This window comes from Petaurus breviceps, unplaced genomic scaffold (genome assembly GCF_028583685.1).
Source record: "Petaurus breviceps papuanus isolate PSGF00001 unplaced genomic scaffold, PetGlider_PUasm1.0 91041, whole genome shotgun sequence".
Classification (NCBI taxonomy): Eukaryota; Metazoa; Chordata; class Mammalia; order Diprotodontia; family Petauridae; genus Petaurus; species Petaurus breviceps.
The window spans coordinates 29,769,692-29,795,766 of record NW_027187400.1 but is presented as its reverse complement, the minus strand read 5'-3'; the positions used below and the strand labels follow the sequence as shown (position 1 = coordinate 29,795,766).

Sequence of the window (26,075 nt, the reverse complement as noted above, 5' to 3'; positions counted from 1 at the left end):
AATACAGCCCCACTCTGAAAGGTCTTGTGCCCATATTAGACTACAAATTCCATGAACTTACATGTTTTATCTAAACTATCTCTTCCCACCCATGGCACACAGTAGTAGACATCTAATAAATGTTTGTTAAATTGAATCGAAAGATTCCTGCACTGGACAAAGAAGAACTTAGATTGATCCTGTCCAATTCAGCTTGATCCAATGGATGTGGAAGAAGGGTGTAGTAGAGGGTGTTGGGCTGGAGTCAGGATAACCTGGGTTTGAATCCTACCTCCAAGACTTAGGAGCTGTGTGACAGTCTGTGCACAATCACTTAACCTCTCGACTGAAGCTCTTCAGCTATTAAATGAAGGAGTTGGATTTGATGCCACTAAAACCCCTCTCTGCTCTAAACGTGTGGTTCCTATGAGGTCACTTAAGCTCTCAGACCCCGGGGTTCTTGGGCTTATCTTATGGCAAGCAGTCACAATGACTACAACAATGTAAATGGAAAAAGAAAAACACCAAATTAATCATAAGTTTGGAGCTGGAAAATACCTTAGAGGCTGTGAAGTCCAACCACCTCTTTTATAAATGAAGAAACCCAGGCACAGAGAGGTTAAGAGATTTCCCCAGGGTTACATAGAAAGTGTCTGAGACAGGATTCGAACCTGAGTATTTCTGACTTCAAGTCTAGTACTTTGGACTCTGCCCCACACTGCCTCTCATCAAACCTGAATGTGATGAACTCATAGCGTCCCAGCTTGACTCCAAAGAAGATATATGAGAATACAGCTCTTTGCCTTCTTTGCAGAGAAAGAATGCTACATATCATTTCAGACTTGGTTGTTGTACTGGTTAGTTTAACTGAAATGGATTTTTTTTCTCATCTTTGTTCTTTAAAATTGTTTATTGTTTTTTCAGTTAAATAGCATTTTTCACTAATATGTCTCTTCCACTATCTCTTCCCCCATTAAGTAAATTTTTAAAAATAAAGCCTTCAGCACATAGCTGAATAATTGGACAAAACAAATGACCACATTAGCCATGTATGAAATGTATGTCTCTTCTGCATTTTGAGGTCCTCCCCTCTGACAGTAGGTGAGTAGGATGTTTCGTCTTCAGTCCTCTGGACTCACAATTTAGCATGATCATCATCAGAGCTCTTAAATCTTTCAGAGTTGTTTTTCTCTCTCATGTTGTTATCATGTACGTTTTTCTCCCATTTCTGCTCACTTTACTCTGCATTGGTTCACAGAGGTCTTCTTAGCTTCCAATGAAATTGTCTCCTCATTTCTCATGGCACAATAATATTCCATTATACTCACCTACCACAATTTGTCCAATAGCACACACCCCTCCACCTCCTTAGTTTCCAGTTTCCGGCTGCCATGAAAATAGCTGCTATAAATATTTGTGTACATACATATCCTTTACCTCTTTCTTTGATCTCTTTGGAGTATAGGCCTAGTAGTGGTATAGCTGGGTCAGAGGGTGTGCGTGGTTTTTTGTTCCAAATTGTTTTCAAGAAGGGCTAGAGCAATTCACAGCTCCACCAACAGTCTGCTAGTGCAAGCATACCTTGTTTTATGACTATCTCCTTTATTGTACTTTGCAGATAGTACATTTTTTTTAAATTCAAGGTTTGTGGCAACCCTGCCTCAAGTCAGTCTATCCATGCCATTTTTCCGACAGCTTGTGCTCACATCATGTCTCTGTGTAACATTTTGGTAATTCTCACAATAGTTCAAACTTTTTCATTATTATTATTATTATTATGCTTGTTATGGTGATCTGTGATCGGTAATCTGTAATGTTACTATTGCAATTGTTTTGGGGTACCAGGAACCATGCCAAGATGAGACTGGGAACTTATGTGTTCTGACTTCTCCACTGATCCAGTAGTTCCTCTGTCTCTGTCTCCTTGGGCCCCTCAACTCCCTGAGACATAGCAATATGGAAATTAGGCCAGTTAATAACCTTACAATGGCCTGTGAGGGTTCAAAGTGAAAGGAAGAATCAATTGATGTGACAAACTTCATTGTTGTTTGATTTTAAGAAATTGTCATAGCCAACCCAACCTATAGCAATCACCACCCTGATCAATCAACAGCCATCGACGTCTAGGTAGGACCCTCCACTGGCAAAAAAGATTACAACTCACTGAAGGCTCAGATAATGGTTAACATTTTTTAGCAATAAAGTATTTTAATTAAGGTATGCACATATATAGGAAGAGACAGAGACAGAGTAAGAAATAATACTATTAAATGTTTAATAGACTACAGTATAATGTAAACCTAACTTTTATATGTGCTGGAAAACCAAAAAATCCACATGCCCCACCTTTTTTGAAGTGGTCTAAAGAACCCACAATATCCCTGAGGTATGCCTGTATACCTGCTTTCCCACAGGCCTGCCAACATTTGTCATTTTTGTCTTTTGTCATCTTTGCCAGTCTAACAGATGTGAAGTGGAACATTAAGGTTACTTTAATTTGTATTTCTCTAAAATTTTTAAAGATTTTTCAATATGGTTTTTTTTTTGGAAATAGTACTTTGTTTTTTCTAATTACATGTAAAGATAGTTAACACCTTTCATTTTTTATAAAAATTATGAGATTGTGAGTTCCAAATTTGTCCTCCCCAAGACCACAAGCAATATGATATGGGTTATACATGTGCAATCATGTCAAACATATTTTCACATTTGTCATCAACATGATTGTTGATAGGCCAGATTTCTTGGAAAATTTCTCATCTCTATCCTTTGACCATTTGTCTATTGAGGAATGGCTCTTAGTCTTGTGAATTGAGCCAGCTCCATCTATGTCTTAGATATGAGACCTTTATCTTTCTGAGAACTTTGAGTTCATCATTGCTTTGAAAGTAGGGAATAGGAATGTTTCATCTTCAGTCTTCTGGACTCATGGGTTTATCATTATCATCATCAGAATTCTCAAGTCTCTCAAAGTTGTTTTTCTCTCTGTTATGTATTTTCCTCCTATTTCTGCTCATTTTACTCTGAAACTTGTTGCAAAGATTTTTTTTCCAAGTTACTTTTCTAAATTCTCTGTTTTGTTCTTTGTTGTAAGGGATGACTCTCAGAGGAGGGAGCGAGGATACTTTGGGAAATGTAGATAATGTAAATACTAGAGATATCAGTCAACATGTTAAGTATCCACAAAAAAAAAAAGAAAAAGAAATAGGGAAGTTCCTAAGAGAAGAGGCTTTGAAGGGAAGGAATGATCCTGAGTTCTTCTTTGGCTATGGTGAATTGTAGATGCTCATAAGATGTCCAGGCTGAAGTGTTTGGCATGCACTTTGAGATGTGGGGCTGGGGCTGTGGAGACCTGGGAGTTGTCTGCATTGTCCACTAAGTGGAATTTATGGGACTGCATTTCTTAACTCCTTCAAGAATCCAGGATTTCTTTGAAGCACTCACCTCAAGGGAGATCTCCTGCCAGTAGACTTGCTGGGAATTCCAGTTAACTGTCTCCCTCTTGAAGCTACTTTGTATGACAGTTTGTATTTTCTTCTCTATGCACAGTTTGTAGCCACTCAGTAGGATCTGAGCTTCTGAAGAACCCCGACACTGTTTCCTTTTGTCTTTGTATCTTCAACCCCACCCACAGAGTGAGCTCTGAAATGTTTGTTGAGTTGCATTGAAACCAGGTGTGTCGGTTCACACTTAGAATCCCTGCTTCTAGTGAGGTTGAGGCTGGTGGATTGCTTGAGTTTGGGAATTCTGAGCTACAGGAGGGCTGAAGCTGAGCATGTGACCACTCTTAGGTCCAGCACTACTATGGTGAACCCTGAGGAATTGTCGGGGCGGGGGGGGGGGGGGGGGGGGGAAGAGGAAGAGTGGCCACCAGGCTGCCTAAGGTAGAGTGAACCAGCCCAGGTAGGAAATGGAGCAGGTCAAAACTTCCATGCAGATCAACCCAGTGGGGCTGGGCTTCTGTACTTCTCTCTGGGAGAAATTATTTCCCAAAATAATTGTTTTAATGAATTGAAGTTTAGGAGAATAAATATAAGATTATATGTACATATCAGCCCCCCCCAAAAAAATTCTCAGGTCTTAAAACCTGATTCTGATTTAATTGGATAGAAAATGTCATGACTTTATATGTGTAAAGATTATCCTATTTATTACCTTCTCAATGGGTGGGGGAAGGGTGGAGGGAGAGAATTTGGAATTGAAAATAAAAGCTAAAAAAAGAAAAAGAAAAGAAGCCACCAGGCTGCCTGGCACAGTGACTAACACATTAGACATGAAGGCAGGAAAGCCTGCCACAGAGTAAGTGCTTAATAAAACTGACAGACTGACCTGGGGCCAGATCCCACCACTAACACATGCCAGCTTTTTGACCATGGGCAAATCACATCAACTCAGCCCTTAAAAAGAAAAACCAGAGATTGATCCTGTGTCTTTTTTTCACGTTACCTCCCTTTCCAAATATTTCTCCACTGTCCTCTCCCCTGCCTTCTGTAAGGCAGCTAGGTGGTATTGTGGTTAAGCCTGGAGTCAGGAAGACCTGAGATCAAATCCAGTCTTAGACATTTACTAGCTATGTGATCCTGGGCAAGTCACTTAACCTCAGTCCACCTGTTTCATCAACTGCAAAATAGGGATGATAACAGAGTTGTTGTGAGGACCCAATGAGATATTTGTAAAGCACTTACTTGGCACAGTGCCTTGGCACATAGTTGGTATTTAGTAAAAGCTTGTTTGGGTTTGCTCATCTCTAAAATGGGGATAATATAACTTGGTAGATAGAGAACTGACCATGAAATCAGGAAGGCCCCGGGCTAAAATGTTGCTTCTGTTCTACACTAGCTCTATGATAATGGGCAAATAAATCACGTAATCACCCAGTGAATTCTCTAAAGAGTATGAATTATAGAAAACATGTGAACCTACATGGATGGAGGGGGTTTCCACAGAGGGAGTTTCCCTACATTGATATAATCATAGATCCCAGTTGCACAAAAAATTAAATATAAAAAGTCCCTGTAGTGCCAACTCACTGTGTCATTGGGAGGGTCAAAGAAATAACATGTGCGAAGCATTGTTCAAACCTTGAAACTGCCTGCTGTTATTCTCATAGCAAGCTCCCCTTTTCCTCTTCCCGATTATAACTTGTGCTTTCGGGGCAGCTAGGTGTCGCAGTGAATAGAGCACCAGCCCTGGAGTCAGGAGGACCTGAGTTCAAATCCGGCCTCACACGATTAACACAAAACTAGCTGTGTGACGTTGGGCAAGTCACTTGACCCCAATTGCCCTCCAAAAAGCAAAAAAATAAAATAAAATAACTTGTGCTTCCAAGCTCCCACTTTAGGAAAGCATCCCAGAGAATCAGAAAGACCTTGCCTTGCCTTCATTTTCTTGACTTAGGGCAGGTTTTTCCAGGACTAAAAATATCCCTGAAGCATCAGAGGCTGATGTACTTGATGAAAGAGAGTCGATGGACTGCCTGTTGATGCTGTTGTCTTTGCTTCGGACTCCAGAGACTGTTGGACCAGCAGGACGAAAGGGAAATGCCCCAAATCTGATGAGTCCACATGTTCTTTTCAAGACTTGATTAAGGGAATGAAGTCATAACAGTGGGCCTGTCAGTAAATTATCTGGCAGTGAGCAGTGAGTGTTCCCTCCCTCCTCTTTTCTTCCCACTCCCCATCTTCATCATCATCGTTTTTGAAAGTGCTGTTATGGGAAGCCACATCCTAAGATACTCCGCTGACTTGTAATCTTTTGATATTCAATATTCATACTTGGGATTAAATTGGGGCTCTTTGGGGACAGGGAGAAGGGAATCTGATCCTGTTGCCAAACATGGCTTCTCCAAGAGCATTTAATTTGGTACCTGTGTTCCAGGCATTGTTTTCCATTCCAATAAGCATTTAACTGGTGCCTAGCTAAGACACTATGCGAAGTGCTAGGGATACAAAGACAAAATCATTTCCATTGTCAGTCAGTCAGTAAGCATTTATTATGTACCTACTATGTACCAGGCATACAAGTGCTAGAGATGCAAAGAAGGTCAAGAGACAGTCCCTGCTTATAATCTAATGGAGACAATCCACTGAGATGCAAACAGGCAAAGAATGTTGGGGTGCCATGGAGTAGAGGAAAGAGGAAGAGACAAAGACAACAGAAACCTGGCTTCAAGAATCAGCTCCAATTCCACATCCTTGTTTTCTGTAATTATTTGTCTCCTCTACCCTATCCCACCTCCCCATCCCGAGAAACTTTATATTTACGTAGAGACAGCAGTGTAGTAAATAGAGGGCTAGCCTTGGAGTCCCCAAGACCTGAACTCTTCGCATTAACATTGCTTAGCACATAATAAGCAGTTAATAAGTGCTTATTGACTGACTGACTGACTGACTTCAGAATCAATAGTCTGGTTATAAGTACTACACTATATATTGAAGCAGATAGCCCTCTGGATAGGATGCTAGGCCTGGAGTCAAGAAGACCCGGGTTCAAATCCAGTCTCAGACACGTCCTAGATATGTGACCCTGAGCGAGTCATTTAACTGCTGCCTGCCTCAGTTTTCCCAACTATAAAATGGGGATCATAATAACACCTGCCTCTGAGGTAGGTTGTTCTGAAGATGGAATAAGATAATATAGTGTTCCTAGTTCATAGGAGGTGGATAACAAATCCTTGTCCCCTCCCTTCCTTTTCTCTTCCCCTCTCAGTGCCCTAGGACACTCTCAAAGGTGTAGACCTGCATTGGTGGACTTAGTTTCCTTATCTGGAGGTTCTCTATATTAATGAAACCACAAATCCAGGCCCCATCCCTTATATTTTATTTTTGTTCAGCTGTCCTGTATTGGTTATGTTGAAAGTTAAGTTCTCCATTGGAGCTTCTCATACTGATTCATGAGTCAAAACTCAGAACAAAGAGAATTAAAAGTTTATTAAAAGTATGTCAAGCTAGCAACACATTTGATGAGCTGATCTCTGAAGATCAGCAAGACCTTCGAGGTAGGGCCAGCTTTTTAGTAACCTTAAAGCCCAGTCCACATAGGTCCACCTCAGCCAAAGAGATATCCCCAGTGGGATGTAAGTTCCTTGAGGGGAGGGCCTCTTTTGTTTTGATTTGGTTTTGTACCCCTAGCATACTTATTGGTCCAGACTTACAATTGCATCTTTGTTGGGAACTCTGGCTATGAAAACTCCCTCCATCAGTACAGATAAGCAACCTGCCTTAATTTGTCTGGGCCACTCAGGGTACACATGACTTGACCAGGGGCACACAAAGGCAGGACATGAAGCCAGAACTTCCTGATTCTGAGGCTGATTCTCTGTGCCCTATGCAGTACTTCCCCACTCCCAGCACTCAGCAGGTAACCCCCAAGGTTCTGTCCTGGGCCTCCTTCTCTTCTCCCTCTGTACTACTTTACTCAGTCTCCTCAGATTTCAGTGGTCACCTTGGTGCAGTTTGACTCTCAGATCTACTTGTCCCACCCTTACTCTAGTCTTACATCTCCTACTGTTGAGCATCTTGAATTGTAAGACCCATAGATATCTTAGATTCAACATGAACCAAACGTTCTCTTTCCCCCTCTAACCTTCTCTGTTACTATAACATCATCCTCCCAGCCAAACATGGGTTAGTCTCTCTCCCCTCCATATCCAGACTGTCAAGTCCTACCTTCTTTCATAACTTCTCTCTTACATGTCTACTTCTCTTACCTGACAGTAAGACCCACCTGATGCTGGCCCTTATTCCTGAACAATTGTAATATCCCTGCCTCAAATGTCTCCCTACTCCAAATGCCATTCAGCTGTCAAACTGATCATCCCAAGGAACAAGTCTGACCATGTCACCCCTGTGTGGTGCAGTGGTTAACACACTGGGCCTAGTCAGAAATACCTGAATTCAAATGTTGCCCCACACACTTACTAACTGTGTAACCCTGAGCAAGTCATTTAATTCTCTGCCTGTCTCAGTTTCCTCATCTGTAAAATGGGAATAATAATAGCACCTACCTCCCAGGGTTGTGTGAGGACAAAAAGAAATATTTGTAAATCACTTCTTAAACAGTAAAGTCCTATATTGTATTTATTATGTTGTTATTATTATTCAGTAAAGTCTTCCCTGTTACCTTCAGGACTGATAGTCAGTAAACTTTCACTAATCACGTACAACGTGCCAGGAACACACAAAGCACTGAGATGTATGGCTAAAAAGAAAAACAGTCTCCACCCTCAAGGAGCTTACAACTGACTGGAAAGGTAATATACAAAAGGAGACTGTAAGAGAGGACGACTCTGTCTGAGGGTGCTCAGCAAGGGGGCACGATGTTCATGAAAACCAAGAAGAGCTACTGCTGGAGAATGAAGAGGAGGAAATTCCGAGCCTCCTCTAAAGGGAGCGTTGGTGGTGGCAAGATCAAATAGAAAATCCTGTTTGCCTTGTAATATTTGGCTCCTTTCTGCCTTTCCAGTCTTCTTATACCTGGCTTCCCTCCATGCACTTGCTGATCCAGTGACTCTGTGATCCACCTTTTGCTGTTCCTCAGACATGCCACTCATCTCCTGACTTGCAGCATTTGCCCTAGCTAACTCCCTTTCCTGGAATGCAGGGAAATGCTGGGTCCTCCAACCCAGAGCTAGGCTTTTATCCAGGCAGCCCCTAGAAGTTCCATTCCCATAATCAATCCAGCTTCATCTGTATCCATGCAGGGAGAAATAAAACGAAGCCCTGTGTTGTGGTTATGGTTGTTTTTAAGTTGGTGCAGTTAATGAGCAGAAGGTCTTTCCATTTTTCTCCTAAACCATTTCTGTTATTTCCAGACTGAACATTTTAAGGAGACAGGGACATAAAAGTCAACCAGTGACTCATCAATTCCCTAGGAAACTTAGAGGTCCCAGCATCTTCTGAGGCATGCAGGAATTTGGAGCACTTGAAAATTTTTTTTTCACTCTAAAGAAATGGGAGCTGTTATTGTTCACCATTCTGTTCTTTGGAATAAACAGCTAGACTTTTTCTCTTTGTCTGGCTCTTAGGCCAGTGGGCCCCAAGGTATAGTGCTAACATGAAAGAGTTTAAAGGAATTGGCTTCATTGAAAAAAAGAACACACTTCCCTGGACTGGTAGCTCTGGTCCTTCTTTCTTCCCTACTCAGTGTCCAAGTGACTCCGTGCTTTGCATATGGAGATGTTCCATCCTTCATGTGTGTACAGCACTCCTGACCAGAAGGGGAGGGGGTCATTGCTAAATGCAGAAATCCCTCAAAGATCCAGCCAAAGGATGTGATGGAAACAAAGGGGACAGCCAGGCTTAGCTACACTAAAGAGAAGATGATTCAGCAGAGAGGCTGACAGCATGAGAGAGTCGATTGAGTAAGATGACCTGGGCTCAGATGTGACCTCAGACACTTACCAGGAGTGCCTTGCCTTGGGCAAGTCATTTAATCTTTCTTAGCTTCAGTGTCATCTGTAAATTGGGGCTAATAGCATTTTGCAAACCCTAAGGTACTAAATATGTAAGTGGTGGTTTTGCAGGACAAAGAGGGTGGCATCTAGAACTTGGGTTCAAATTCCCACCTGTCATTCACCCCTGCTTAGATTACCCTGCATAAGGCACACACAGACTAGATGACCAGGAAGCGCAGGAGGCCCATGGAAAGAGCCCGGCTCTAGAGTCAGAAGGGACCAGGTTTCCCATCTTGCCTCTGAAGCTTCCTCCCTGGGCAACCTTGGACAAGTCTTCTCAACTGTAAAATAAAGCAGGTCAAATGGTGATCCTCCAACCTTTAAGGCCCCCTTCTTTTCTAATTGCATGGTCCTGTGATCCTCCCACTTCCACAGTATGTCCATGTTGGAGTCTACTTCCATAGGGTTTGACCTGTCCTGTGGCTGTCCAGCTCCATATGGGAGGCCTAGGCTGAAGGGCAGCAGCTTCTCTGTCAGAACTCGCTGTGGCCCCCATGGTGAGCATTTGGCACTGGGTTGTTGTGACTCCGAGGCTGTGACTCCAGGTGTGCCAATCTCAATGGCACCCTGCCATCCTCTGGGAACAGCTTCAGAACTGCTCCTGTTTTGTTCCTCAGAATCTCTTTTCTCTCCTGATCACTGACCATGAATCCCATTGGAAAGTAGGTGTTTGCCCACGTGTAGAGGTCCATAAACGGGGGCCAGGAGTGGATCTTTGGGCTTAGGGCAGCAGACCTCCTGACCTTTGTTTCTGACATTGTCATCGGAATCAGTCATTCTGTCAAATAATTAAGAGGTTTTGTTTGTTTAAGAGTTTCTCACGTCCCAGGCACTGTGCTAAGTGCTGAAGGTACCAAGAAAAAAGCAAACACAAGCCTTGCCCTCAAGGAGCTCACATTCTAATGAAAGAGACAATGTAAACAGCCAGACACATGAAAGATAGTTGCAAAGTAGCTATGAGAAAGGAAAGCATGGGGAAGATGGAGGGTGGCTTCCTGCAGAAGATGGGATTTGAACTGAGTTTCAAAAGAAGCCAGGAAAATGAAGAGGAAGAGGTCAGGGATGGGAAACAGTCAGGATGAAAGCATGTAGATGGGATGGAGTGTCACACTCAAGGTATTACAAGTAGGCCCTCGTGGCAGATCATAGAGCACATGGAGGGGAGCAGAGTAAGAAGGCTGGAAAAGTTGGAAGAGCTTTAAACGCCAAACAGAAGACTTTATGTTTGACCCTGGAGGTCATAGGGAGCCAGTGGAGTTTGTTGAGTGGGGCTGGGGTGAGGGTGACATGGTCAGACCTGTGCTTCAGGCACCAAGGCACCTGGGCATCTGAACAGAGGATCAGTTAGAGATTGAGGCAGAGAGATCAGTTAGGGGGCTATTCCAGGAGTCCAGGTGAAAGGTGATCAGGACCTGAATTGAGGTAGAGGCTGTGTTGAATGGAAAGAAGGGAACATGTGTAAGAGATATTGAGAAAATAGACTTGGCAACAGATTTGGAGACGGAGTGAATGAGGAATCAAGAACGATGATGAGTTTTTGAGCCTGGGTCACAGGGAGAATGGTGGTGCCTTAGACAGTAGGAAAGTTGGGAAGAGGAGAGAGCTGGGGAAAGAAAGATAATGAGTATTGTTTTGGTTTGTGTTGATTTTGAGATGCCTACAAGAATCCAGGTAGTTGGTAATATAATACTGGATCTCAGGACAGAAGTTAGGACTAGATATCTAGATCTGGGAGTCATCTGCATATAGGTGATCACTGAACCAATGAAAGCTGATGAGATCACCAAACAGGAAAAATAAAAGAGGACCCAGGACAGAGCTTTGGGAGACCCCCATGGTTGGTGGACATGACCTGAATGAAGGAGAAGTCAGACAGATAGGAGGGCCAGGAGAGAGCAGTTTAGCCAAGAAGAGAAGGATCTCTCTCTCTCTCTCTTTCTCGAGTGTCTGTGTGTGTGTGTGTGTGTGTGTGTGTGTGTGTGTAGATATATATGATGATAGCTAGCAGGGATGGTTGGATCAAAGGAAGGTCTTGTAAAGATTAGAGAGCCAGGATCATGGTCAAGTTTGTAGGCAACCAAGAAGGAACCACTAGATGGGAAGAGGTTGGAAATAAAGGAGATAATGGGGATGATATGGGGTGGGGCAGGAGGGGATCTGCCATAAAAGATGGGAGGGAGTGGAGTCAAGAGTCCACAAAAAGAAGTTGGCTTTAGCAAAGAAAAAGGACTGCTTCTTTGTCCAAGATTGGACTGAAGGAGATTGTAGGGGAAGATAATATGAGATGAGTAATAATATGAGATGAATGCTGGGAAGAAGAAGGAATTTTCAGCAAATGGCCTCGATTTTTGTTGTTGAACTTTGAAGCAAGGTCCTGGTAGACCAAGAAGATGGGGAGAGAGATACTGTGGGAGGTTTCAAGAGAGAGGAGAAGGTTTAGCACAGCTGCTATGGAGAATGGAAAAGCAAGTGATTGGGGATGTTTGTCTCCCTGCAGTGAGGATGTAACATACATTTGTAGTGGTCCCAGTCCGTGTGGTTTTCCTTCTGTCGTCCGTATCCAGTCAGCAGACGTATAAAGAGCAGAGAAGGAGATTGACGGCAGAAGGAATCCCGCCCTGGGTTTTGACAAGGAACGATCAGCAGTGGGACAAGGAAGCAAGAGCAGAGAGTGAAGCATAATGTGAAGTTGAGTTGGTTCATTACAGATTGATGTAAGATATTAGATCGTTGTTTTTCTAGTGATCTCAGGCTTACGCCTCCAGTTTTGACTCTGACTTCCTTTTTCAGATGACGATAATGGGGTTTGTCACGGTCACAGGCACATTAGTGGAAAATGAATACATATAAATTGCCTAGATCCTCCAAGGGGTGGAGGGGTCTAGGTTGATGGGAATGGGAGGCGCTGCTTATCTGTGAAATTCAGCCAGTTTTCTGTGTATTCTGTCTCCAGTGAGATCTAAGTCTAGGACCAATTTACTTCCACTGTAATTCAAAGCAGTAGATCTCAGAGAATATGCCTTCCTTCTGGCCACACCTGCTGTGTGTTTGTAAAGACAAAGCAGCCTTTCTCACTTCAAGAGCTTGACTTCAGCAGCTGAGCAGGCTGCTTCCAGTCCAGCTCATTCCTCTGAGTTACTTTATCGATCAGCTTGATTATGTATGTCAAGACAGCTCAGCAGACCAGTGGGAATCCTCCTGTCTGAGGGGTTAAGGACAATTAAGAGATTCACCAGGTACTGATAGCTCCCTCTGTAAGCCCAAGGGACTCCCCTGGAGAGGAGCAGGTGCTACAGACCAGTGATGTAGGACTCCAGATCACTGTTGTGAGGGCCTGCCCCAGAAATAAACACCTTGGGCCAGCAGGGCGGCAGCAGCATGTTCTGGGAGCAGCACTCTCCTCAAAGATAAGGTTCCTGTCTTCTGTCCTCAAATCTGTCATTGATATGCTGGATGGCAGGATGGCATGGGGAGAAACATATGCTCAGAGCCCGGCTGCTAGAAGGAACCTCAGGGCTTTAGATTTTCCCTCTACAAAATGGAATTCAGATCCCTCCTTTCCCCTTCCTACCCCCCAAGTGGCAACTAGGTGGGGCAGTGAATAGAGGACTGGACCCAGAGTCAGGAAAACCTGAGTTCAAACCCTTCCTCAGACACTTTACTAGCCGTGTGGCCCTGAGCACCCACCTTCAGCTTCCTAATGCAGCTTTATCCAGAAAGATAAAGATAAAAAATAAAATAAGGATAAAAATAGCACTTCCCTTAAAAGAGTGTGAGGATCAAATGAAATAGCAGATGGAAGGAAGGTGCTTCACAAACCTTGAAGTGGCATATAAATGCTAGCTTATTATTCTCTCTGGTCATGATACAATATAACTCTATGAAAGCTACCAAAAATAAAAAATGTGCCATTAGGATGAGTAGGCTAGAAAATGCTTTGAGATCCCTAGAGAAAGGTACTGAATAAATTGTCTTGATCATCATAATTATTTGGGTCTTATTTTTGGTTGACAATTATAATTATTAAAAATCATCATGATAATTTACATTCACATACTGCTGTAAGGTCTAGAGAGCATTTTATATACGCTCTGATTTGATCCTTGCGACAGCCCGTGAGGTAAAGCTGCAAGTTTCAAATACTGATGAGGAATCTGAGGTTAAGTGAATTTGCCCATGGTCAGGCACAGTCCTAAATTATCTGTAGGAGGATTTAAATCAAGTTCTTGCTGACTTCCAAGTCTTAGGCACTCTCCACTATACCATGATGCCTCAAAAAGGAGAAAGTAAGCTTATGGGAACTCACTACAGCAAACGTTTGTTATGTGTTTGCCAAGGACCAGGAAGCTGGTGGTGCAGTGGCCAGAGCACTGAGCCTAGAGTAGGGAAGACCTGAGTTCAAATGTGGCCTCAGACTCCTACTAGTTGTATGACTTTGGGAAAGTGACTTAAACTCTGTTTGCTTCGGTTTCCTCAATTGAAAAATGAGGATAATAATAACAGCACCTACCTCCCAGGGTTGTGGTGAAGATCGAATGAGGTAATGTTTGTAGAAAGTGCTTAGCACAGGGCCTGGCACATAGTAGGTATCTAATAAATGCATGCTCCCTTCCCCCACTATGTTAGATGCTGGAGATACAGAGGCAAAAACAAAATGTTCCCAATGCTCAAAGAAATTATTTTCTTATGGGGGATACAACATGTACACGTCAAGTGAACACAAAGTAATTTGAGGAAAGAGAGAAATATAATAATGGAGTGGGAGGGGAGGGTCAAGGAAAAGTTTGTATAAAAAGGAATACCTGATGAGATGAGAACTTTGAAGGAAGTTAAGGTTTCTGATTGGCAGAGAGGAGAAGGGACTACATTCCAGGCAAGGGAATCAGCCTGTGCAAAGACCTGGAGATAGTAGATAGCATACGAGTTGGAGGTCCAGCCTATAGTCTGGTTTGGCAGACATTGCTGTTTGTCCTTCATTCTCCAAGAGGACCAATGACATCAGGAGGGTGATATCTTGACTTGCAAGTGAATTGAATTTAAGTGAGGCAGAGCTGCTCAAAGTCATCAGCCTCCCCCTCTCCTCTAGCCTAGTGGCAAGACAACAGTTGGTGACTGGTGATAGCCCTTTGGTGGACATAGAGTGTGTGGAAGCCAAAAATCTAAACAATGTCTGGAAAAATCAGTTGAAGTAAGACTGTGAATGCCTTTAAATATTATACACAGAAATGTGTACTTTATCCTCGAGATAATAGGGAATAATCACTCAAGGTATGTGAAGAAGAAAGGGAAATAGTCAGATCTGTGGTTTTCACACCCTAGGTAGCAAAGAAACTCAGACATGGTATCCTAGTAGCCAGTTCTAACTTCTAAGATGAGACCGCAGAGGCTGTTTGTTAAATTTTTTCTCTAATTCAACTTAAAAATCCAATGTTTAGGTAATATAGAATGCCCACACAAACTTGGGTCTGGGCTTCCTTTCAGAAACCCAGAGTACCCAGGACTATATAGCTGTCAGCAAATTTGTTCGTTTGGGAATCCACTTTGATCATCTTGGGTTTAGAGCTGGAAAGGATCTAAAAGATCAGTCAGTGATCCATCTGCACACACACACACACACACACACACACACACACCATAAACACGAACACACCACACACCCACATACCATTTTGCAAATGAGGGAACTGAGGCCCAGACTGCAGCAGTGATTTCCCCAGGATCCTAGAGATCAGGAAAAATTAGACCAGCCTGGGGATGATTGGCCCAAGCAGTTAACTCACTATATTTCCTCATAACCACCACCTCTTTAAGAAGAATGGGTGCCTGTGAGGGAGATAAGATGAGGCCTGGGAGAAAAGAGCCAAAGACCAGCCCAGAGAGGCATGGCAAATGTACCATTTCCCATGGAGAGGTGGCAATCAGGCCCACCCCCAGGCCCATGGACCAGCTTCATCACTGACTCCCCCAGAGAGGTATGTGTGGGAGAATCAACCAGCCAGCAAGCATTTCTTAGATACCTAATTTGTGCTAGGAACGCAAAGACAAGAATGAAATATTCCTTGTCCTTAAAGAGCTTTCATTCTAATGGGGAGGAGTAACATGTATATATAGAAATAGATGCCAGTTAGGCTTTTGGGGAGGCAGGAAGATGAGCTCTGTGATTTGTTTCAGTGGTAAAGGGAACTCCCTCTAACAATGCAGACTGGTGCTTTCTCTACAACTTAGAACTAGGCTTCTTAACCCTAGAAGACTGTAAACTTGATTTTTGTTTGGAGAGTGACTTTTTATTATTTTTTTTACATTTTGATAAATGTATTTCAATATAATTTTTGACTTTGTATTCCTATGTATTTTATGCATTTATAAAATCATTAGTCTGAGAAAGCAGTCCACAAGTTTTACCAGACTTCCAAAGGAATTCATGGCACACCAGAGGTTAAGAACCTTTGTCAGCTGTCTGGGACATTGAGAGGTTAAATGATTTGCCCAGGATCATACAGCTAGTATGAGTCTGAGGCGGGTCTTCCAAACTGCAGGGCCCCAGCTCTCATGCCTTTTCACCCCTCCTATATAATACATGCAGAATACATACAAGCTGACATCCATGTTGGGCCTCACTGGCCACGTGTGGTCCATGGGTCTCACCACACCGTGGTCTGGATTCATTATTAGGTCTGGTTTGTGGGGAAAATGGGAGGGGGCAGTAGAAGCTTCCCCCACCCCCTAGGAACTATGGCTGCAGAGCCCGTGCCTTGGTGCAGGGGCAGTGGCAGGCAGCTCTTGGGAAAGCATCTGGGTAAGGTGGGTTAACCCCTTCTGGGAAAACCAGTGGATGCTCGGATGAAAAGCCTGCGGTCAGCTGCTGGGCGCCGGGTGTAGCAGGGTGAGAGTGACCACACAAACGGGCCCCTGCTCCCTCTGCAGGACTTACACAGTTAAAACCTGCTCTGCTCTGCAGCAGCAGGGAAGCTGGCGTGCTGTGGGTTTAGCACAGCCTCGTGAAGTAGTCCGGTTTCTGTGTTCAAATGCAGACCCCACAGCACTTGGCAGTCCACTTACTTTATGTCGGCTGGCAACCTCTGACTTGCTGAGTCAGGACTGGACAGCAGCGGCGGCGGCAGCGGCGGCTGCAGCAGCAGCGGCCGGATTTGCTGCAGTACTAATTACAAGGGCTTCCTTGGGTTGCCCCCCTTCCTCAGCTCAGTTAAGTGATTCCCAGCCGGTGGTGAGAGGAGGCTGATCAGCTTTTTCTCAGCCCCCTCCCTTCTGTTTCGACACAGCCTAAGAAGGGAATGGGGTAGGAAACAAGCCAGCCCGAGCCTCAGACTGTACTGTGTGGCTGATCGCTGCTTATCGTCACCGCTGAAGGGAGAAGGTACTGCTCCCCTTTCTGTCTTTCCTCCGGACCTCCATTCCGGCAGCTTGGGGGTTTGTCCCTTTGCCCACCACATAATTTCTGGTCAAAGTTAGTCGAGGGGGGAGAGAGATCTCTGTTCCTCTGAAGATCCAGGGGCAAGGTAGGTGGGTGCTGGGCAGTCGGGGGGAGCTGTCCACTTCAGTGCTTGGTCCAGGGCTCCTGCTGCAGGCAGCCTGGCTCCCGCTGAGCAGATGCAGTGCGGTGGGATGGGGGGTTGGGGAGGGGGGGACCTGCGTGAGAGAGTTGTCTGCATGCATGTGTGCGTTTTTCTTGGAAGGAAGCTGAGCTTGTCTAGCTAAGATCCCAGGGAGTAGCCAGTGTGAGGAGAGACAGCATAATTTGGCCGGTCAGGTTCTCCCTGACACGGACGCAGAAAAAAAAAAAATCTTCATTGAATGTACATAGAGCCCGTTGGCAAGTTACGGCGGTAACCGTTAATGAAAGATCTGAAGGGAGTTTGTTTTTTTGTTTGTTTGTTTTTTTCCCTTTCTTTCTGTGAGACCGAGGGGGTGTCTCTTTGTTTTTATTTCCTACATGTTACAGAAATAAATTGACAGTTTGTGTGCATGGCCAGGGTTTCAGTTTCACAAAGGAAACGCCTAAGCACGAAAAAGTGTAAAAAGTCTCATTCCACAGTGCAGTGTTTGTGTGCAGCTGGTAAATCCCCAGCGTTTCCATGACACTGGCCTGCTTCACCCAAGTGGAGACACCAATGTCAAGGGAGAGATTGCTTTTTTTTTTTTAATTTTTTCTTGCTGTCCCTCCCTCCCCTCTTTCTTTCTCTCTATATTTCTCCCTCTTTTCCTCCCCTATCTCTCTGTCCTTTCTCTTTCCATCTCTCTTCCTTTCTTTTGCTGTTTCTTTCTCTTTTTCCATCCTTCCTTTTCTTTCTACCTATCTCTCTCATCCTCTTCTTTTTTCCTTCTTTTTCCTCCATCCCTCTCCCTCTTTCTTTCTCTCCATGTATTTTCCTCTTTCTTCTTATTTCATTTTTCTTTTCTTTCATTCTGCCTTCCCCTTCCCTTTTCCTCTTTCTTCCCATCCCTATCTTTGTCTCTTTCTTACCCCATCTTTCCTCTTTCTCTATCTCCCCTTCCCTTTCCCTCATTTCTTCTCCCCATTTCGTTTCATTCTTCACTCTCTTCACCTTCCCTTTTACTCTTTGTTTCTCCCCATCTCTGTCTTTCTCTATCACTTTTACCCCATCTTTTCTTTGTCTCCCCTTCCTTCTAAATCTCCCTTTCTCTCTCCCACTCTCTCCCTCCTTTTCTCTCTTCTCTCTCCCTCATTCTCTTTCTCTCCCACTTTCTTCCTCTCTTCTAAAAGAAGCTAGAAAACCTTCAAGAAAGTAGCCTAATGCTGCAATGGTGACTAGCTTAAGAATTCAATGAAACAAGTTGTCGGGGGGGGGGGGGAGAAACAAGAGTAGAGAGTAGTCATTCAAAGAAGCTATAAAGTCTCTTCAGTAAAAGTGCGTTGCATATGAATGTATGCACAGTGTAAGCTGCTAGTAAGGACTCAGTAATTCACTGACCACCAGGAGACACTTTGCTGTTACTTTTGTAAGTAATCGTAGACTTTGATCTCCCTCTCCCGAGCATCCCATCATTTCTTGGGTCTTTGGGGTGTCTTAAGTAAGGGCAGCTGTCCTTCAGATATGGATGTCTACTTTCCTGAAGACAGCGGAGTGTATAGAGATCTTTAGCTCTCCTTGATAGGACAACTCCTGCAAAAATGTTTTCTGTGTACGGGATGTATGGAGCCTGTACTTGGGTAGATCAAAGGTGGAGTTGGCTTGCTCATGTGGGACTCTCAACATGGAGGACCAGCAAACCCACTAGCATCCCCAAGGAATTATTCACCAGAAAAAGCATTCCAGTGGGTCATTGGAAAGTCATGTCATCACACAAAGAGTGGTTGTCACATATCTCAAACACTGGAGAATCAACTTTCTTCCCTGCTTTTGTTTGTGTAACATATGTTTTGGTTGATCATCTCATGACTACTAGAGAAAAGGCTTTTTTTCTTACTCAGAGGTCTGTCTCTTCCATGCCCCCCTCACTGACATTATAAGGTCTTTTCCTGGACTTTTCCTCAAACTAGTTTGGGGAATCATATGGATAACTCTTTTATCCAAGAGTCTTCTTAGTCAAAGATCAAATCAGGGATTTTACTGTGAATTTAATCTCCATTTTTCTACTTCCAAGATTCTCACCTTTTCCCCCCTTTGGCCATCACAGATGGAGATGGTTTGTTTTTTCTGGTCATCCAGATGTTAAGATCATTCTTCTCCAGAAACCTTGAATATTTGAGAGGAATTAAAATGTCCCATAGGGAAAAAAGCATGCTAAGCTGACATGCCCAGGTTTCTGATTGCTCAGGAGGCATGGATGCCAGTGTTGAGGGGGGGTCTCTGTGTTCAAAGAGGAAAGGAGTTCTAAAAAGGTTGAGGATTTTTTTGTTTATTTCTTTGTGGTACCCTGGGGGCTTCCTTCTGTGCCCCTTTGTGTTCCTTTAGTTCAGGGTTCCTTAGCCTTTTGGTGTCATGGCCCCCTTGGGCAGTCTGGCAAAGCCTATGAACTCTTTCTCATAATCATGTTTTAAAGTGCACAAAATAAAATACAGAAGGATGACAAAGGAAATGGATTATATCAAGATATAGTTATCCAAATATATATTTTTGAAACCAAGTTCAGAGACTGCTCCATTATCCCCCCCCCCCAGTTAAGAATTCTTACTCTAGATAATAGCTGTCTTGCCAAGCAAACTTTAGAAAAAGTTCTTCTTGAGATCTGAGGATCTCACTCCCTCTCCCCATCCCCTTTAACTCTTGTCTTGGTCTCTTTGTCATGACTCAGGCATCCATGGTATACCTTCAAAAAACAGGACGCAAAATGACCCCTCCCCCCCTTTTTGTAAGGAAAGGAAATATTGCACAATGACCAGGAGTCCGTTTTTTTTCCTTGGTTGGCTATTATGAGGTCTGCGGGTGATGTAACCGACATACCTTCTAGAATTTCCAGAGAGGTTCAGAAAATCCTGCAGATACTACCCCTTGGGGAGAGCTTGGGTCCTGTCCATGTCTTCTCATTTTCTTCCTCATGTCCCTATTGTCACAAAGTCTCTAGCTGGAAAAGTGATCTTGGTATCTCCTGCCTCCCCTTTTGGTTTCTCCTGCAGTGTGTGTGTTCCATGGAGGCAGCAAAAACTGCATTAGGGATTTTCCAGGAACTGACTCTCAGCCTTTTCTAGCTTCTCACCTTTTTCCCCCTTTAGCTATCCATTCCACAGGCCAACACTGCCCTGCCTTTTTGTTAAGGGCTGTTCTTGTTTTCTAGATCTCCTCAAGGCTGCTCCCTACACAAGCTTTCCTTCCTTCTACAACTACTTAGCATACTTCCCCTTCCAAATTATTTTGGACATAATTTAAATTTTACTTATCTATATACATGATAAATGTAATCTCTAGAGGGTGGGATCTGTTTTGGTTTTGTCTTCATGCCTAAAATATAGGCATCACCTAAATATTTTATGAATGAATGGACAAGAAAGCCACAGAAAGGCCTAACTACCATCCTAAAGAGAGCTTGACTGGTTTTGAGAGATTCAGATTCCCAAAGAAATTATAAGGAACAGGGATGCCTGTGTAATGCCCCCTTCTCCTTCCTCAACAGTGTACCAGTGAGTGATAGCATCCATCCCACCTCTGCCCCTAAAAGATAGGCCTTTCTATCTGCCCTGCACCTTAATCCTCTTGTAAATATTATCCTCCCCAATTATGAAGGATGAAATGCTTTTTCATCCATTAATCGAGTAGCTGGGGTGAACTTTCATAAAGGACCCTGTGAAAGGTGTTGGTGGAAGATGAGAAAGCATTATGCGACTTATGTTGTAGACAATGTGATCATGCACAAGGTCAGCCCAAATCTATGTTTGTTTCTGCATTGTGATGCTGTCAAGGCAGGGTAGATTTACACAGAGGAGGAAAGACAAGGAGACAGAAATACCCTGAGTGGTGGATGAATCTGTAGGCATCATCACTAAGCCCCAAAGAACTTTTCTACCAGCTCTTGTGCCCATTCCATAAGATGGGCAAAAGCCTTCCAGAATCAGGAAGAGCTTCTGTTCAAAAGCAATCTCTGCCCTTGGCTAGCTTTGAGATTATGGGCAAGTCCCTTTACCCCTCCAAGCCTCTATTTCCATAAAATTAAGATAATAATATCTATAATACTTACCTCATTCATTCACCTAATAAACCTTCATCAATCACTGACTGTGGCACCATAGCCTCTGCTAAGTGCTGAGGGCATGAGACAGAAATTATACCATTCTGGCCCTCAAGGAGCTTATATTCTGCTGAGTGGGGAAAACCTCACTGGATTGCTGGGAGACGCTTTTGAGATAATATATAGAAAGGTCTTTGAAAACCATAAAAGCATACTATAAAAGCACAAGCTATCATTTCTGTTTCATTTCTTTCTATAAACATATTCCAAGAGCATCTCTTCACCTTAGCAGGTATATTTCTGAAGAGTAGCTCCCCTTGGATAAAAAAGCATAAGCCCCCAATGTTCAAGAGCCATTTGGGCCAGCCTGCGCTCCTGACAGAGCTGCCTGCTGCCTGGCTGGTCCTCAGCTATGCCACCGCCAGCCCCAGCATCAGGACAGTAGGGAACCTGGGCTGTGTGAGAGGCTGGTGCCCACTAGCTCTGATTAGAACTATTAGCATCGTTATCCTTACTGTTAGCCGCCTTTTGTTTTAGAAGAAATAAATTATCACCAGGGACGTTCTCTGTAATCCAAGCAGAGCATTTTATGCTGTATTGTTTGATCTGTGGAATGTCCAAATGTATGTCACAACTGTATGTCACTGTTTAAGGCACTTTCCTGTAGCCTTCCTCACTGAGACACGGCTTGCTTATTAGATAATTGAAGTGAATTCAAGTCAAGACAACAGGCATTTCTTAAGCACCAGCCATGTGCCAGGCATTGTGCTAAGCACTGGGGCTACAAAGAAAGGCTAAAGCCAGTCCCCACTCTCGAGGAGCCCCCATTTCAGTGGGGGAGACACCCTGCAGAAATTGCAGACTGCGTACTTGGTGACCAATACTATCCTTCCCTTTGGTCAGTCATCAACAGCCAATTTATTATGTCAATCAACTAGCACTTATTAAATGACATATTTGTTTCAGCCACTGTGCTAAGCCCTGGGGGGGGGGGGGTACAGAAACAAAAATGGAGCAGTCCCTGCCCTCAAGGAGCTTACATTCCCACAGGGGAGATGACATGTTCATTTAGAGGGATAGAAATCATGTGTGAAATGAATACAACAGGTTTTTTCCCCCTGGGTCCATGATTTGACTGGTGGAGGGAACTTCCAGGTGAGGAAATGCCCTCAACCAGTACAGGTTTGCATCTTCTCTGCCACTTGTAATCCTAGAATTTCCCAGAGCCCAGATGACTGACCAGGTGTAGCCCATATGTGTGTCAGAGGCAGGATTTACACCTAAGACATCCTGACTCTGAAACCAGCTCTCTGTCCATTAGACCACACAGCTCCCTTACTGATTAGTGTTATTGAAGAAAGTGACATTTCCCAAATTGCAGAGTTAAAGCCATTGTCCTCTAGCTGTCCCCAAGGGCTGAGAAGAGATTCTAACACAGAGTGATATTGGAAAGACTGAGCAGCCCTTTCCATGACAGCCCTGAGCTGACCTGTCCACATCCTTGGCGGGAGGCTGTGTCATGAGTGGCAGGGAGGCCAGCCTGATGGCCCTTCTCCAGGCCTGGGCACCCTGCTGTTCATCCTGCAAGCCATCTCTAGCTAAAGAGTCATCCCTAGCTAGAGCCCAGGGTGCTTAGAGGTTTTTGTGAAACTCTCTAGGCCTTTCAGGTACTTGCACACCCAGTCAAAGGGGTGATCTTCGTATTGGCCACGGGCTCATAGCTTTCAGTGGGTCCTTCCTTGGGAAGATTTGTACTTGTCTTTTCCTGGGACCTATCCTCACATCGGAGGGACTGTCACCCCAATTCAACAAGCATTTATTATGAATCTGCAATGCACTAGGGCAATGCCAAGGCAAGAATGAAATAGTCCCTGCCCTCAAGGAACATATGTGCTTCAGTGGGGAAATAATATTTATGAAGTTAAAAGAAAAGTACAAAGTAAATTAAAAACAATGGTTGGGAGGGGGGAGCAGTGACTGACAGCACAGGGAGAATCAGGAGACACCTGTAGGAAGTAGCACCTGAACTGTGCCCTGAAGGAAAGTGGAGATTCCAGAGGTACAGGTGAGGAGGGAAGAGCTCTTGGCATTGGGCACAGCCTATGCAAAAGCTCAGAGGTAAGAACTGAGCAGGAAGAACAAATAGGCCAGATTGGTTGGAATGTAGAGTGTATGAAGTAATATGTGATCAATCTAGGAAGATAGAATGGAACTGGATTTATGAAGATGCTTAAATGTCAGAAGTGTTATCTATTATTGTAGAAGAAATAGGGACTCACTGATACTTCTAGACCAGAGGAGTGACGCAGTCAGACCTGTACTAGAGGGCTAGCGGTTTGAATTATATATGTTGGATTGGAAAGGGGAAAGGCATCCACAAATTTAAACCAGAAAGTTTGCCAGCGAGAGAGAGGAAGAGGTCTTTTTCTCATTAGTCAGCATTGAAATCTCGGACATAAATGGCCACTTTTCATTTTCCGCAGTGGTAATTTCTTTCTGGCTTGTCTCTAATCCATAAATTGTGTGAACTATGACTGATTGGCAGCCTCATTTCATGAGAACAAAGCAGAGCTCATGACCTTCCAGGCTTTTTTCTCATGATAGAAAATGAGAACTGACCTTGGTCACTGGGGTCCTCTGCAATCAGACTCCAGCCTTCTCATGGGGCCCTCTATCCTACTACTAAACTGGCCAGCTCTTTGCCTCTAGGGACCTTCTATCCTCCTCTGTCAATGGGCCTTCACTTACAGCACTCCCAAGTTCTATTCCTACCTTCAAAGCCCAAACATATTGCCACCTCCTCCAGGCAGCTGTCCCCCGAGAGAAGGTGATCTCCCCTTTCTCACCCGTGTCTCAAACTTTGCCTGTCGCTCTGCCCACTCTGTGTCATATTTACATGTGTACAATTCACTCCCCAGCCCCTAGCCCCCATTAAACCGTAAGTACCTGAAGAGCACAGACTGTCACTCAAAAAAATCTTTATGTAAACAGCCTTCAGCAGAGTCCCTGAAACATAACCGACCTGGATTAAACTGGCCATGATGGGAGGGGCTGTGGTAGCCTGCACATGAGTGCAGCAAGGGACTGAGTGTTGGAAGCAGCCAGGTGGAGTTCTTACTGTGACTCTAGACAGGTCATTAAACCCCTTAGAGCTTCCGCACTCCCCCCATTTGGCGCATAACACTCCCACTGCTAATGTCCCAGGGTTGTTTTGAGGACAGTGTTTTGTAAGCCTTAAAACATAATAGAAATGGATGAGTTATTGTTATTCATAAAGCTGAGAACAGGACTTTCTGGATCATTGGAGAATCAGCCAGGTCTCTCCAGACCACGTTTCACAGTCCTCCCAAGGGAATGTTCTTCTCACTATGGTGGATGATAGGGCCCCAGACCTAGAGTCAGGAAGCCCTGGGTTCAAGCCCTACCTGGGACTCTTCTTATCTCACTGACCCTAACTTCATTTGTCTAACATGATCCCTCCTCTATAAAATGTAGGGATGGGAGGGCCCCCTCATCCCATACAGCACTAAATCTGATCCCAAGATTCACTTCAGCTCAACAGATGCCAAGAGAAGAATGGAGTGTCTTGCCCTCAGCGAGCTTATAATCTCTTAGGAAATATTACTCATACACAACTGAGTCTACTACAAGGAGGGAGGGGTGACCACTAGCAACCTCAATCAGAGAAGGCTTCAGGAAAGACGTAGCACCTGAGCTAAACCATGGAGAAAGCCCAGAATTTTGTAGGGCAGAACTGAGATATTCCTGACATAGAGGACAGATTGAGTAAATGCACAGATCTTAAAGATGGAATACCAAGTATCAGAAACACCCCATAGTCCACTTTGGCTGGGCCAGAGCATGTGAAAAGAGAACTAATACGACACAAACCTAGAGAGCCTTGGACTTGAGGCTGAGGGGTCCTTGAGGTACCAGGGAAGGCAGAAGGAGATGCCAGGGCAGGCAAGCAGCCTCTCCAGGCCAGCTGCACATTAGGAAGGTTGCTTTGGCTTCCTCCCTGTTCTCACATCCCAACTATTCCACCAAGCAGTCTCTTGTCCCTTCGGGTCAGCAATGGGCCCACATCCCTTGTCTTCCACAGGCGAAAAAAAAAACCAGCTTCAGAGCAGTTCTAGAAAAACCACAGTTAGCCTAGTGCTGACTCTTTTTCCTGATTTCCCCTAAGACAAAACAGCAGCTTTGGATAAGATTTTGTGTTCTGTTTCTTCCAAGTACACTGTTACTAGCAAGTTGCAGATGCACCTGCCACATGATACCTTCATGTCCTTCCTGCAGTGGTTCCTCCCCCAGGCCCAGCTTCCCATTTATTGGTTTGTTGAATTTTTCTCAAAACCACAAATCCTGGAGCAGGGGCTAGATTCAAACCCTTCAACACTGAAACGATGACCTTTCCATCCAGGCACAAAATGCAGTTGTTAACTCAGTTTTCCTTTGTGACCCCATTTGAGGTTTTCTTTACAAAGATACTGGAATGGTTTGCCTTTTCCTTCTCCAGATCATTTTACAGATGAGGAAACTGAGTCAGACAGGGTTTAAATGACTTGTCATAAATGTGCACCAAATTTGAACTCAGGAAGATGTCTTCCAGGCTGGGCACTCTGTGCACTATGGCACCACCTATCTGCCCTCCAAATGCAGTAAGTAGTCCCAACTGACCTTTCTCTAATGTTTGCAAAGTTCTTAACTCACCCCAGCCATGAGACGTTGGATAGTACAAAACCAGTACACATTGTCTGATTCTGCTAGAATGTCTCCTGGAGATTGGGAACCCCTTCCTCTCTGCCTTTGTACACGTGCTTCCTTAATGCTTCTTTATTGATTGACTGGGTCCCCTGGGGATGGGAAAACTGAAGCTCTTTCAAACCTCACATCTCTAGAAAAAGGGTGACCATTAACTAGTAAACATCTGAGCCTCGTTGATCCCAGCCCTGCTCGCTCTCTCTCTCTCTCTCTCTCTCTCTCTCTCTCTCTCTCTCTC

General features: G+C 44.1%; 1 protein-coding gene across 4 annotated transcripts in view; it reads left to right on the top strand.

Annotated features, from left to right (window-relative positions):
* KCNAB2 (potassium voltage-gated channel subfamily A regulatory beta subunit 2) overlaps positions 1–26,075 on the top strand; it is a 202,719-nt gene that overhangs the window by 29,373 nt on the left and 147,271 nt on the right. Inside the window, exon 1 of one of the 4 annotated variants that reach the window (XM_069079382.1) lies at positions 16,401–16,808. The exons of 2 other annotated variants lie outside the window; for them this stretch is intronic. The gene's annotated coding sequence lies outside the window, so the exon portion shown is untranslated. One more of the 4 variants, XM_069079383.1, reaches the window with a different exon arrangement.